The sequence below is a fragment of the Podarcis erhardii genome, assembly GCF_964252035.2.
Source record: "Podarcis erhardii genome assembly, chromosome: 15".
Taxonomy (NCBI): Eukaryota; Metazoa; Chordata; class Lepidosauria; order Squamata; family Lacertidae; genus Podarcis; species Podarcis erhardii.
Genome location: NC_138505.1, coordinates 29,723,772 through 29,738,268, shown reverse-complemented (window position 1 = coordinate 29,738,268; position 14,497 = coordinate 29,723,772). Strand labels below are relative to the sequence as shown.

Here is a 14,497-nt window from a genome sequence, read left to right as displayed (position 1 = left end):
AACATTGTAACTAAGATCTGGTTTCTTGCTCCCCCCCCCCCTTGCTCTGACAGGCTCCTTTTTCTCTTTTGTGGTGCCTTTTAAGATTGTAAGCCTGAGGTTACAGCAACTGTTTATTCAGCTTTATTAAGGAAAACATTTCAGCTAAAGGAAAAGACGAAAACTCTTATTAGCAGCGTAGATTTGAGACATGCGTCAAATTCACCACCCCATCAGAATTTACGTCACCCAGCGAGCTTCGTGGCTGAGTGGAGATTTGAACCCTGGTCTTCCAGGTCATAGTCAAAACACTAATCATGGCACTACACTGGTTTTTATTCCAGGCATTACAAGCCTGCTGTCCTCTAGCTGTTTTGTACAGCAAGTCCCATCTTCCCTGGCCACTGACCACCCTAGCTGGGGCTGATGGGAGCTGGAGTCTGAAATCATCTGGAGAGCACCATACTGACAACTCCAATGCAAAAACAGATACTGATGGTATGGATAATGCTGCCCCCTTGTCATTTTAGCAATCAGATCACAAAAATTAAGTGTGTAAGTCCACAGCTCATAACTCTGCGCACATTCAGCTCTTTATATCCAGGGCTTTGTTGTACAGCCATTACAAAGAGATAGCTACATGGTTTTCACAGAGAAACTTCCAAATCAGCAAGCAGCATATTAAAAAAGACAGTAAAGATAAAAGGTAAAAGACCCTTGGATGGTTAAGTGTAGATGAAATTGACTATGGCAGTGATGGTCAAACTTGGCCCTCCAGCTGTTTTTGGACTACAACTCCCATCATCCCTAGCTAACAGGTCCAGTGGTCAGGAATGATGGGAACTGGAGGACCCAGTTTGGCCATCACTGGACTATGGGGTGCGGCGCTCATCTCGCTTCAGGCAGTGGGAGCCGGCGTTCGTCTGCAGACAGTTTTCTGGGACTTGTGGCCAGCATGACTAAACAGCTTCTGGCACAATGGGACTCCGTGACGAGTGCCAGAGCGCACCGAAACACCATTGACCTTCCTGCTGTAGTGGTACCTATTTATCTACTCACACTGGTATGCTTTCAAAATGCTACGTTGGCAGGAGCTGGGACAAAGCCATGGGAGCTCACCCCATCAAATGGATTCAATCTGCCAACCATAAAAGGCTTAGGAAGATAGCCTCTTCTGAGATGTTGCCTCCTACAACATTCGTGTAGCATGAAAACACATTAGCTACTACTTTCCTCCAGCAAAATTCTGTACCTCTCACTCTTCTTAAACTTGACAACAGCCTCAGTATTTTTTGGCTGATCCTCCCAGGGTGGAGAAGGCTGTGTAGACCAATAGTAACATAACTAACTTTCCCCAGGAGCAAACTGGCAGCTATTGCAGTTCCTTGAGTACAGGTGCAATCTGCTGCAGATTTTATGTTACAAATCGCTTTTAAGAGGGCTGTTTTGGCCCTGAGGGGTGGTCTGAAAAACACACGTTAAGTTTATGAAATAGAAAATAAGTAAAACAGTCTAAAAGACCAGCAATTCAGAGAGAGATAAACTTGCTAAGTGTAGATCTAGCCACCCCAAGCACCTGTTTGCTCTAACAGTTTTCCAACGTGACAGAGTAGAACAGCATGAAACAGGTCCCCCCCCCCAGCAATTTCTTTTTTTAAAATTGGTCAGGAACATGAAGGGGGGGGAGAGAGAGAGATCACAGATGACAATGTTACTTGGTACAAAAATATTTTTCATCCTCTTATTACATAATCGGAGCAGCTTTCACGTTGAGGGGGAGGAACAGATGGCGAAAACTGCGGTCCTGCTTATCATTCAGCCCTTGTAGGCCCCATAGAAGTGAATGGGTCTTACATGCATCGAAACACATGCAGGACTGCAGCAACAAGTCGTCATGTTGTGTTACTTTCATTTATAGACTACCTCATCTGGAAAGTCGCAGGCTACATGGGCAACACCCTACACCCTCAAACCAATAGAAAGTAATGGACTACAGCCCCAAAGCTGCTAGAGTTTGCGCTAACGGACTGGTGAGCTTTAATGTTGCGCAACAGAGGAACCCAAACTCAGCAGTTATGCTTGCAGAAACTCACTGTGCAACCAACTGCACCATCTATTGTGCAACAAAGTTACAGGCGACTTGCTTGTGCACTCTCTTGTGCAAATATACGCCCCGGTGTATTTAACTTGGTGCTACGTTGGATAAGGTAAAGGTAAAGGGACCCCTGATCATTAGGTCTAGTCGTGGCCGACTCTGGAGTTGCGGTGCTCATCTCGCTTTATTGGCCGAGGGAGCCGGCGTACAGCTTCCAGGTCGTGTGGCCTGCATGACTAAGCCACTTCTGGTGAACCAGAGCAGCACACGGAAACACAGTTTACCTTCCCGCTGGAGCGGTACCTATTTATCTACTTGCACTTTGACGTGCTTTCGAACTGCTGGGTTGGCAGTAGCAGGGACCGAGCAACGGGAGCTCACCCCGTCACGGGGATTCAAAAGCCGACCTTCTGATCAGCAAGTCCTAGGCTCTGTGGTTTAACCCACAACCGCCACCCACGTCCCGCTACGTTGGATAGAAACACATTTATTGCGCAGGCCAACCACATGCCAGAGCCAGTGTGGTGTAGTGGTTAAGAGTGGTAGTCTTGTAATCTGGGGAACCGGGTTCAAGTCTCCGCTCCTCCACATGCAGCTGCTGGGTGACCTTGGGCCAGTCACACTTCTTTGAAGTCTCTCAGCCCCACTCACCTCACAGAGTGTTTGTTGTGGGGGAGGAAGGGAAAGGAGATTGTTAGCCGCTTTGAGACTCCTGAAGGGGAGTGAAAGGCGGGATATCAAATCCAAACTCTTCTTCTTCTTCTTCTTCTTCTTCATGCCTCTGGGAAGCCTACAAGTGGGGCATGAACGCAACCACCATTCTCCCCACTTGTGATTCTGGGGCATACTGCCTGCAACAGCAGTGGTAGAACATAGCCATCATGGCTGGTAGACATGGAAAGCTTTGCCCTCCATGAATTTGTCTTATTTTCTTTCAAAGCCATCCAAGGCTACATCTGCTGGGAGCACCGTTCCATAGTTGTGTGAAGAAACCTTCTTTGGCCTGTCCTGAATCTTCCAACATTCATCTTCACCAGACAACCCTGAGGGCTAGTATTTGGGAGGAGAAAAAGCTTCCTGAATGCACAATGCATAATTTTATACGTTTCACCAGATGCGTTAAAATTTTCCAATGGTTTTCTAATGTGGGAAGCAGTCTCCAAAGGCTGTGGTGGGCAATCTGTGGTTCTCTAAATCAGTGTTTCCCAACCTTTGGTCTCTAGCTGTTTTCGGACTACATTCCCCACTGTCCCTGACCACTGGTATTGCTAGCTAGGGATGATGGGAGTTGTAGTCCAAAAGCAGCTGGAGACCCAAGGTTGGGAAACACTGCTCTAGATGTTGATAGACATCCTGTAATCCCTGACAGTTTATCATGCTGGCTAGGATCTAGGGGAGGTGGAAGCCAATGATATATGGAGAGCAGTATGTTGACTACCCCTGCAAAGGCATGTTGCACCTTAATCTTTTAGAAAGTCACAGTTCCTCACCTAGGTCTTGGTTTGCATTCAGGAATGAAAACAACAGTAACAAGATGTGTGGAAGCCAATGCAGATGACAGAACAGAGGTGCATGAGGTTGTTGGGTGTGGAAATTATAAGTTTTGGCGACAGATGATGTCACCAATGTCCTTAAGCAAAGGCTCAGATTTATTGCAGCCTATGTTTTTCTGGATTACAGCCTTCTTCATCAGATATATGAAAGGTTATTCTCAGCTGACACACAAACACACACACAAGTTAATATAAAGAGGTGTCAGAAGGCCACGAAACAGAGGAGGTGGTTGGTATCTCTGACATTTCTATGAAAAGTTGAGATGTGCTGAAGATAAAGGGGCCACACGCATCTGTGTTAATAAGATGCCATTAGACTACATGTTTTGTTTATCGACAATAAAGTGTAGAAACAAAGTACGATAAAAAAAAATTTCACACACAAGATTTTGATTTTTCACAGCAAACAAGAGTCTATTTAGATCACATCATGAAAATTACTAAAGCCCTTGAAGCTCAACAACAATATTATGTTCCAGTCTATAAGGATCTCATCGCTCTTTGCCTATCCGGATTGTTTTGCAAATTCCAGCATAGAACAATATTCCAGTTATAAAAAACATTCCTGATTCTTCTAATTTACTTGGCAACTCTTGCATTTGTATTTAACATAGTAACCCCATTAATATCTTTGCCGTTCCCTGGAAGAAGTTTCAATACTAGCATAGACATTTATAATGTGGCATAAATTGTTTTGTTTTGACTGTATTTTATTTCAAAAGCTTTGAACACTTGACAGGGGGATGATTTTATTTTTCAGAAAGAGGAAAAAGTTTATTGACCATTCTGCTTTGATAATCCCTACCTTGCCTTTCCCCTCTTTGCCGGAAGGCTCAAAGCACGATCCTTTCAGGTCACATCAATAGCTACCATTCTGTGTGCAGTAGAGCAAATATCAAGTCTCTTGTTTTGGATCAGAAAGTGGGGTTTCTTCTTAGTGGCTTTGAAAAGCAAATACACTAGGAGCAATTCCAGTCTTCAGACAGCAGCTCAAAGTGGTGTCACCACGCTCCTTCCACAGCAATACTTCTTTTTTGAGAGTTTGTAGGTAGCACCACAAAGACAAAGCAAACAGGTAAAAACTTTCTTGCAAAAATAAAAAAAACCCCACCAGCTGAATGACAGCAGTTGCAACTATGTTTGGTTTCTTTACCTTGTACCCAAAGTCTCTGGGAACCTTAAACAGGCACAGGTGAATAAAATGGGTATTTTTTGCTACATTTGGGTGACATGGGTATTAATCTCACTGCCCCAGTCTCTGTGGGTAGAGTAGCATGGGAACAGTAGATCTGTAAAAAGCAAAAACAAACAGTTAAGAGCATTGTCTAGTCCAGCGGTTCTCAACATGTGGGTCCCCACATGTTGTTGGACTACAACTCCCATCATCACTGAGCTCTGGCCTTGCTAGCCATGGATGATGGGAGTTGTAGTCCAACAACATCTGGGGACCCACAGGTTGAGAACCACTGGTCTAGTCTAAGCCATGGTGCAGGGATGGGAACCTCTGGCACTCAAGATGTTCCTGACTAAAATCCCCATCATTCTTGCACATGGACTATGCTATGGTGGGTGCTACAGCCCAAATTTGCCTGGGAATGAAAGGCTAGGAATTGCTGGTTCTAGAGGCTTGATGTAATAATAAGAATAAGAATTTTATTATTTATATTCCGCCTATCTGGCTGGGTTTCCCCAGCCACTCTGGGTGACTTACAGCACATAAAAAATGGTAACATGTTAGACATTAAAAATTTCCCAATACAGGGTTGCCTTCAGATGTACACATGCAACGAATGAGATAAGAAGAGTAACTGTATCATATCAGACTGCAAGCTTTGCAAATAGCCAGTATGGCAGGTAATGGACTGGTCTAGAATCCCATCTTCCTCTTAGCTGCTCTTCATTGTTTGACAAATCCCATCCCTTGTCAAAGAGGAAAGTTCAAAATAAGTACTCATTGATGCCCAGATGCCTGGGAAAACAAAATGGCGTCAAAATGATGGCAAATTTGGAGCCAAGTAGGCCTTCCTGGGGATGGAGTTCAGGGTGGCTCAGGACCGCAATATCTCAGGGACCGCCTCTTTCCATATGAACCTACCCGGTCCCTGAGATCATCTTCTGAGGCCCTTCTTTGTGTGCCTCCTCCTCAAGAGGTCCAGAGGATGGCAACACAAGAACAGGGCCTCCTCTGCAGTGGCTCCCCGCCTGTGGAATGCTCTCCCCAGGGAAGTTTGCCTGGCGCCTTCATTACACACTTTTAGGCGCCAGGCAAAAGCGTTCCTTTTTAACCAGGCTTTTAGTTGATTTAACTGACATCCTATACCCTTTTAAAATGTGTGGTGGTTGTGTGTGTGTGTGTGTGTGTGTGTGTGTGTGTTATTGGGTTGTTTTTTATTTTGATTATGGATTTTGTGGTTTTATATTTTGATTTTATTTTGTAAGCCGCCCTGAGACCTACGGGTATAGGGTGGTATATAAATTCAATAAACAAAATAAAATGGAGGCAGTTTGTGGAGAAGTCAGGTGGCAGTTAGTTTCAGTTGAGCCAATTGGGGGGGGGGGATAGAGATAGGCAAATTTGTCAATTTTGGTTTATTTCAGTTCATTTTTCCATTCTTAAGTTTGGTTCTCCACATCAGTTTGTGATCTATGTTTTTTTTTTAAAGGGTGTGAAAATTCACCAGCATTTTTGTGCAAATTTCTATTTCTATGCACAGTTTCGCTTAATATACACACTTCTACAAAGCATTTCCTTCTAATATAATGCATTTTTTGTGTCATCGTCACTAATATTTGCAATCTGCATGAACACCTTAATGCTTGCATATGCGGTTTGGCTGGAGAACTGCTTTGCAAAATGCAGAGAAGTGCAAATTTCAAAGGATGGCCGTGTTTCGGTTGACACCTTGTTTCAGAAAAGTGTGAATTAGATAGGTTCATGTTTAAATCTGAACTGAATCAAATTTCAACTACATCCCTAGAAGGGAGATATGCTGTCACCTCTCCCTCTGTCCTAGGCAGGTGGAGTGGTAGAGGCTGGGATGTTTTACCAAACTCACCATGTAACACGGCACCTTTTTTCAATTTCAAGCACCCAAATGCTGAGCTGGTGGCATGAAAAAGCAACAACAATAACAACCATAGCTGTCAACCATCCCTTATTTGGCGGGAAACTCCCTTATCCCAGCACCGTGTCCCGCTGCTGGTCCCTTATTGATGATGCCCCTTAAATTTCCTGGGTTTCAAAGGAAGCAGCTCCTCCCCCCCCCCCCGCCGGCCAGGGAGGAGGGAGGCTCCAACTGTGTTGCTTGGCTGCGTTGCTCACCCAATAAGGAGTCTAAGGACGACGGGGGGCGTGTGTGGAACTTGCATGCCTTGTGCCAATCAAATTGGCCGTGTTGCCTGGGGACTCGCCTTTGCTCAGCGCTTCCCAGCGGAGAGGTGACGGTGGTTTTCCTTGCTGCATCCCCTTTGCTGGGTTGCTGCGCTGTGGGAACCACCACTTGAGGCTTCGTTTGGTTGCTGGCTGGGCTTTCTGCCTTTGGCTCGGAGGGGCTCAGAAGTTGAACATACCTGTGCTTGGAAAATCCCTTATTTTGGCTGCTGATCCCTTATTTTCGAGGCTGCTGGTCCCTTATTTTCAAATCTGTGACAGCTATGATAACAACCCATGCAGCCATTCTTCTAAGGTGGGTGTAGGGAGCCTCTGGGCTTCCAGACACTGATGAACTACAACTCCCTTAATCCCATGCCATGCTTGCTTGGGCCTGATGGGAGTTGTAGTACATCAACATCTGGAGGGTCAAAGGTTCCCCATACCCCCTCTCACGTAAACTCTATTGCAAGCTATGAGACATTGCAGTTCCATCTTTTCCAGAATCACTAGGGTGCAGTGGGTTTTCTCTCCCCACTCCCACTTTCTCTCCCAGAAAACAAAACAAAAAACTTGTTGTGACAGCTGGAAAACAATGTAGCTACAATCCAGCTGTGTGGAAGCAGCACCAGAAACACCCTTCCCACATTTTCTTTTCAAAGCTTTTCCTTTTCACAGTTTGGCAAAGAGAAAGGGTGGATGGAATAACAACTGGGGAGGTGGGGTGGAACCCAAAGTAAACATGATTCTGGTGTCCATGAATTGGGGAAAAGCACACCTGTTTTCTTTAAAATTAAGTCCTCACATTTCAGCCATTTGTAAATGAAGCGCAGATAAGGACAAATGAAACATTTTTGTCGTTTATTAACACTTCAAACCATCACATCCTATAGCCAGTGATTTTCCCCCTGCCAATGTTCTCCACATTTTCTTCCTGATGGTACGCAAATAGGTACATGAGGCACTCTGTGCGAATACTGGAAAAATTATATATATAATATACACATACTATATAATATACACATATTACATATATAATACACACACACACACAAATCCAACCAACCTCATGCAAAAATAAATAACGGGGAATATTGCAGAATATACACAAGCACCATTAGGAAAATCTGTGTGCTTAAAGAAGTTACAATCTGAATAAGCATATAATCGTGATTAATAAGAACAGGGTTACAGTTCATGCACATATCGTAACTATGAAAAAGCTAACAAACCTCTGGCTACCAAAGTACCAGAGCAACAGTTTATAAAAGCCCACCCTTTTCCAGTCTTCGTTATCAGCAGACAGTGTTTAAAAATAAATAGGATTACGTTTGAAATGACACACAGAATAAAAACTTCCTTACTTCTAAACATAATTTTTGTTGGGGTTCCTTTCAAGGTTGGTTAGGCAACGGGGCAGAATGAAGGAACGCTGCCAAGATAAAGCAACAGTTAAGTACTCTCAAAGTCATTAATACTGACAACTTGGGGGGGGGATCAGCAGGAGTAGTTACAGAAGAGGAGCATTACTGCTTGTACTTCTGTAGTTATATAATATGCCAAATGCTGGAGAAACGGCTTGACAAAAAGCATGTTGCATTATTAAGCGTAGCAGCTTGATTGTCTCCGGTTTGGCCGAAGCAAAGGTGGCCAACAGACTGTTCAGAGAGTGGGCTCTTTATATAGGCCGTATGCTGCAAAATCATCATCATCATCGTAGTAATAATAATAACAGTAACAATAAGGCAGAATTATGTTGTCTGAGAATCTGCTCTTTAAAAAAGGAGGATGGGAAGTAGGAAAAAAACCTTATTAATGATGTGCAGTCAAGTGGGTAATGCTTTTAAGGGTCAAAATACATGTTTTGGTTAGGGTTGCCATATTTCAAGAAGTAAAAATCCGGGGCACCAAAGCTGGTTTTGGGAAATCAATGCACACTTCACTGTGTGATATTTTACCGATTTCCACCGGACGATAATTCCAACATTGAAATCCCAGACAAATTCCAGATGTATGGCAACCCTAGTTTTGGTGCCCTGCACAATGATTGTGTTTGGATTCACACCCTGGTTCCAGAAGTGTGCATTAGCTAGTTTCTCACTAAAACGCAGACAGAAACGAATTCCCCCTCTTCCCATCCCTAAGCTGCTACTCTACAGGATATGCATTCATATAAATGCTTGCACGGAGGGCTGATTTCATGACCTTCCTTTACTTTTATAGTCTTCCGCACACTGAATGTTCTGGCCCTACGACTGCATTTCTATTGCTTTTGCAAGACTGTGTAGTATGAATCTGACTTCTGCAGTTTGTCAGTGGAATCTAAGCCCTGGAAGAAGTTTAGCAGGGCAGTTCCTGATGTAATGAATCTCCAGGGGGAATTCAAGTCCAAATAGTAGACGTCTGAGGCTGTGAGTGGTCATTCTAGTTAGAAGACCAGAAAATAAGGCAAAGAAGAGGCAAGATGGAACAGGAGGACTTGGCTATCCGACAGTGACTGTCCCACCCATATTTTGGGCTCATATAACTATACATTCCCACTGAATAAAACTTACAGCAGTTAAAAGTCTATGTGTTTGACACATTGTAACATATAGAGAACAAACAGCAGTATTAAACCATCCCTGTCGTTAAGAAAGGTAATAAATTGGGGGGGGGGGTGTTGAATCCATAAAGGAAGTATAAGCAGCAGCTAGTTTCCATTTCTATCAACTGACAGCTGACTATGAAACATATATATTTTATATCCTCTTCCTTTGAATTAAAGTCAACTTGGTTCTGGGGACCAAACAGGAATTCATTACACCCATAGCAGCCTTTCTCAACCTGTGGGTCCCCAGATATTGTTGAACTACAACTCCCATCACCCCTAGCTAACAAGGCCAGAGCTCAGGGATGATGGGAGTTGTAGTCCAACAACATCTGGGGACCCACAGGTTGAGAACCGCTGCCCCATAGCCATCGTTCCAACTCTCCAATTCTATGATTCCATGATTTTTCAAAGTACGCAGGGCTGATGTTGCCAGCATACCTTGCATTTAGCTCTCCAAAGGCACTTTGCTGTGGGATGAGAAACCTCTGCGGCCTCCAAGATGTCCCTGGACTACAACTCCCATCATCCCTAGCTAGCAGGAGCAGTTGCCAGGGATGATGGGAGTTGTAGTCCAACGACAGCTGGAGAGCCAAATTTGAGAAACACTGTTCTTATGCCTGACTCGTGCATTGACTACCAGTGAAACGGAGGCCTCTCTATCTGGCCTGTGGGCCTCCACTTAATACTACCCCTTGAGTGTTCTTGCCTGGCTAGAATGTGTCCCTGGTGCCTCTGAAAAACAGAGAGGTGTATGTGTGTAGAAACTAGGATATAGGAAGCTTGCTTAGAAGGGAGGGTGGCCCACAGACTGTGCTCCCTTTCTAGTCGTAGAGACCTGGGCACAAATGAGGGTAAAGTACAGCGTGAGTCATCCTCTGCCACCCAGCACCTGGCAAAGAGATTTTCAGGATGCTGCCCACCTCACCCAAAACATGACCGCTTTGGCTCAGGTGATGAAGTCATTTACTGGTCTAAGCCAACAGGCAAAAGCAGGCACTGCCAGAACACGGAGAGCAAAGCCCATGTCAAACGAGGGCAACTTTCTTTCTAGAAGTTTAAGAGCTTTTTGCGCAAAAGATTCTAATTGCTTTGGGAGCGCATGAAAAAGAAGCGAAGCTGTGGGGTTTGGGGGTGAGGAACAGAAGCAAGGCGTCATCCCACTCTTGAGTTCCACTCAGTGTCAATGATTAAAGTCATTGCTGTGATTAATGATATTCAGCTGCCAAATCTGCCAAAACAACCCCTTCGTTGTTCATCCTATCAGAAGAAAACCTGCAGTATCAAGCCAAGCCATCAGGAGCCTTCAGGAAATTCACTTACAGCAGCAGGTGCAGGTGTGTGGCAGTACTTGCATGTACTCTGTGTGTGTGTACCATTTCTGTACATGCAAGTACTGACACGTACACATAATTTCTTGCACGCTGTATTTTGGAAATGCCCTATGATTGACAAACACATGGGCATCTATATGCTTTGAGAACTCCCTACCCCAAACCTATTTAAGACAGTTCTTATCATCTCTGCCAGCCGCCTTGTACCGTCCAATGTCTCTATATAGCTATATTTATCAGATTCACCCTCCCAGCATAAGATTTCTGGCTTCCTCCAGCGCTCTGCATCTCTTGATAAGAAGCAAGGCATATGTAGCTCTATTTCCCAGCCCACCTTCCTTTCAAAAGCAGGCACTAATAATTCTTAAATGCTTTCCCATCCCTCCCTTACCACTATTAGAGGGTGGATTTACTTTAAAAAAAAATTAAAAATCCCCTCCCCCATTGTTCTAAAAATTGTTCTGCGCATTCCCTTGCTCTCTCAAAGGTTCTGCAAAACACTGCATGTCAAACAGATTAACAGGATGTGACAGGAAGCCTTTTCCCCTTGGGAAGGAAAATGTCCCTGTTTACACCAGTAAGCTATGCATTTCTAGTTTATAGACTAGTGGTGGCATGTCCCTCTAGTATATTTGACTTGATTAATATTCCTTTCACAAGTATACATATATGGGGTTTGAATTTATAAGTGGCTAGGCCTCATTTAAATATATGAGTTTTGCCATTTAGTTTCAGTGGGAATGGGGATTGCTGCCCAAAGCTCTTCAAAAGGACACCGCTCCAATATTTTGCTTGAGGAGTACAGTGAACAGGCGGCAGCATTTTTAGAAGTTGAGTTGAGGATTTAAATGGGGGGGGGGGTTTAGCATTTAGGTGTGGAGTTCTATCAAGCAACTTCTCAAGAAACAACAACAGATTCCGAAGAAAAGAATTCGTGTTTTTCAACTAACAATGTACTAGTTGTTCTGCATCACATTTCCAACCTGTAACAATATCTACCTGCAAACTGACACATGCATTGAGTGTGTGTATGTAACATGGCATACACAGAGGTTATGTGTGCATTTGTTTTTGGCTCCAACACAAAGTTAGTGAGCATCAAGCTTAACCTTGTGTGGGAGCAGCATGGAGCAAAGTAGCTGTGAGCTGTTCCCAGACCCCACATGTTTGTGTGGTCCCAGAAAGCCAGGGATGGGGAACCTCTGGCGAAATTTGACCTGGCATGGGTCCTTATTTTGCCTTCGAGGCCGTTTTCCACAAACCAGAGCCACCTGCCTTGATGTCATATGTGGGCTAAGTAGAGACATGGCAGGATCACCCAGGTGACTGAGTTTCCCATGGGGAACTCCTACTGCACAACCAATTCCCGAAGAAAGGAGGTTCAGCTTACTGTAAACCAGGTCAATGAGTCAATCCTTAAAGTCCAAGAGAATTTATGGTGAGATATTTCAAATACTGCAGGTTCATTAAAAAGGGTAAAGGGACCCCTGACCATTAGGTCCAGTCGCGGACGACTCTGGGGTTGCGGTGCTCATCTCGCTTTATTGGCCGAGGGAGCCGACGTACAGCTTCTAGGTCATGTGGCCAGCATGACTAAGCCGCTTCTGGTAAACCAGAGCAGCGCACGGAAACGCCGTTTACCTTCCCCTCCAGAGCGGTACCTATTTATCTACTTGCACTTTGATGTGCTTTCGAACTGCTAGGTGGGCAGGAGCAGGGACCAAACAACGGGAGCTCACCCCGTCGCAGGGATTCGAACCGCTGATCTTCTGATCGGCAAGCCCTTGGCTTTGTGGTTTAACCCACAGCGCCACCCGCGTCCCTGCAGGTTCATTAGTCCTCCTTTAAAAAGCCATCCATTTGCCTCACCAATCAGCAGTACTTCCGGCAAACTGGAAACCTTCCCAGATCACAAGAGAAACCAAATCTGCTCTATTAGCAGGCCACTATTAAAGGGCAAATGACACACCTCTCTTAGAGAAGTTTCTGCCCCCAACAACACACAAGGTCTCGTGTTCTTTTTAAAACAGTGTTTCAGAATACAGAGCACACATTGAATCCAAGTGGCACAAGGCACACACACTGGAACAAGGCAGGATCAAGCATGGGTCCCACCAGTCACCCCCCCCCAATTGGTTTCCTATGTTAAATGACACTAGAATTAACCACTGGAATAAACAACAAGCAGGGCCAAACAACCTTCAGATCCTGAAATCAGCGCTAAATTAAAGTCACTTAGCGGTGTACTTATTCTGCTTGCAAAATGTTTCGCACCTGTGGTTGTTCAAGAGAATACTTATAACAAGAATTTATTTCTTATACCCCATCCATCTGATTGGGTTACCCCAGCCGCTCTGGGCAGCGTCCAGCAAAATGCAGGGCTGCTTTCAGATGTCTATGAAAAGGTATCTAGTTGTTTAATTCTATTGACAACTGACGGGAGGGTGTTCACAGTAAGGGTCTGACTACCAAGACAGACTTGGTTCTATAAGCAGGTTGCTGCTAATGCTGGATGAGTTTCCACTAGTGCAATTGTTGCACGGGATTCCTGCTCCACAACATTAAGAGCCCTTGTGCTATTGGACAGGGTACGTTGGGTACAGCCCTTGGGTTCAAACTGTATCTTGCAAACTTGTTTGTCTGCAATCCAGGCCAGCTTCAATAACATATGAAGTGGGAGGGATGTATTTTAAGAGCAAAAGATGTGTGTGGACGAGGGGTGCCGAATGTTGCTCCCTCCTTCATTATAGCTCCTTTGAGATACTTGTCTTCCAGCTATGCTCATCTCTGGAATCAGAGTGCGATTAGAGGAAAAGGAATTTTGGATATGGGCTGTGGGGTGGGTGGGTGTTCCGCTTGTGTTCCCTTTTGCACTTGAAAACAAAACCAACCTATTTGATTGGAACAGAGCCAGGTTTAAACAAACAGGTCTGCTGGCATCATGGGTTCTCTGAGCTTCAAACAGCTGTGCTTTGATTGATGGTACAGAATTGTAGAATTGTAAAGTTGGGAGAGACCACCAAGAGTCATGCAGGAATCGCAGTTGAAGAATCCCTGAGAGGCCATCCAACCTCTCTTTAAAAATCTCCAACAAAGGAGGGCCCCACCACCTTCTGAGGGAGTCCGATTCACTTTCAAATAGCTCTTAGGTAAAGGGACCCCTGACCATTAGGTCTAGTCGTGGCCAACACTGGGGTTGCGGCGCTCATCTTGCTTTATTGACCAAGGGAGCCGGGGCACAGCTTCCGGGTCATGTGGCCAGCATGACTAAGCCGCATCTGGCGAACCAGAGCAGCGCACGGAAACACCGTTTACCTTCCCGCTGGAGTGGTACCTATTTATCTACTTGCACTTTGATGTGCTTTTGAACTGCTAGGTTGGCAGGAGAAAGGACCGAGCAACGGGAGCTCACCCCGTCACGGGGATTCGAACCGCCGACCTTCTGATCGGCAAGTCCTAGGCTCTGTGGTTTAACCCACAGCACCACCCACGTCCTCACCTCTCGCTAAAGGGGCAGCCGAACATTTCCTTTAGATCAAAATCACACCTTCTTGGGAAAGCTTTAAAAATAGCATG

General features: G+C 44.9%; 1 long non-coding RNA gene across 1 annotated transcript in view; it reads right to left on the bottom strand.

The window, feature by feature from the left end:
* Positions 1–7,843: 7,843 nt before the first annotated feature.
* The window catches only part of LOC309330943, a 316,600-nt gene continuing 309,946 nt past the window's right edge, over positions 7,844–14,497 (bottom strand). The window contains exon 3 of the long non-coding RNA XR_014151655.1: positions 7,844–14,065. This is a non-coding gene — a long non-coding RNA (uncharacterized lncRNA). The remainder of the gene's footprint in view (positions 14,066–14,497) is intronic.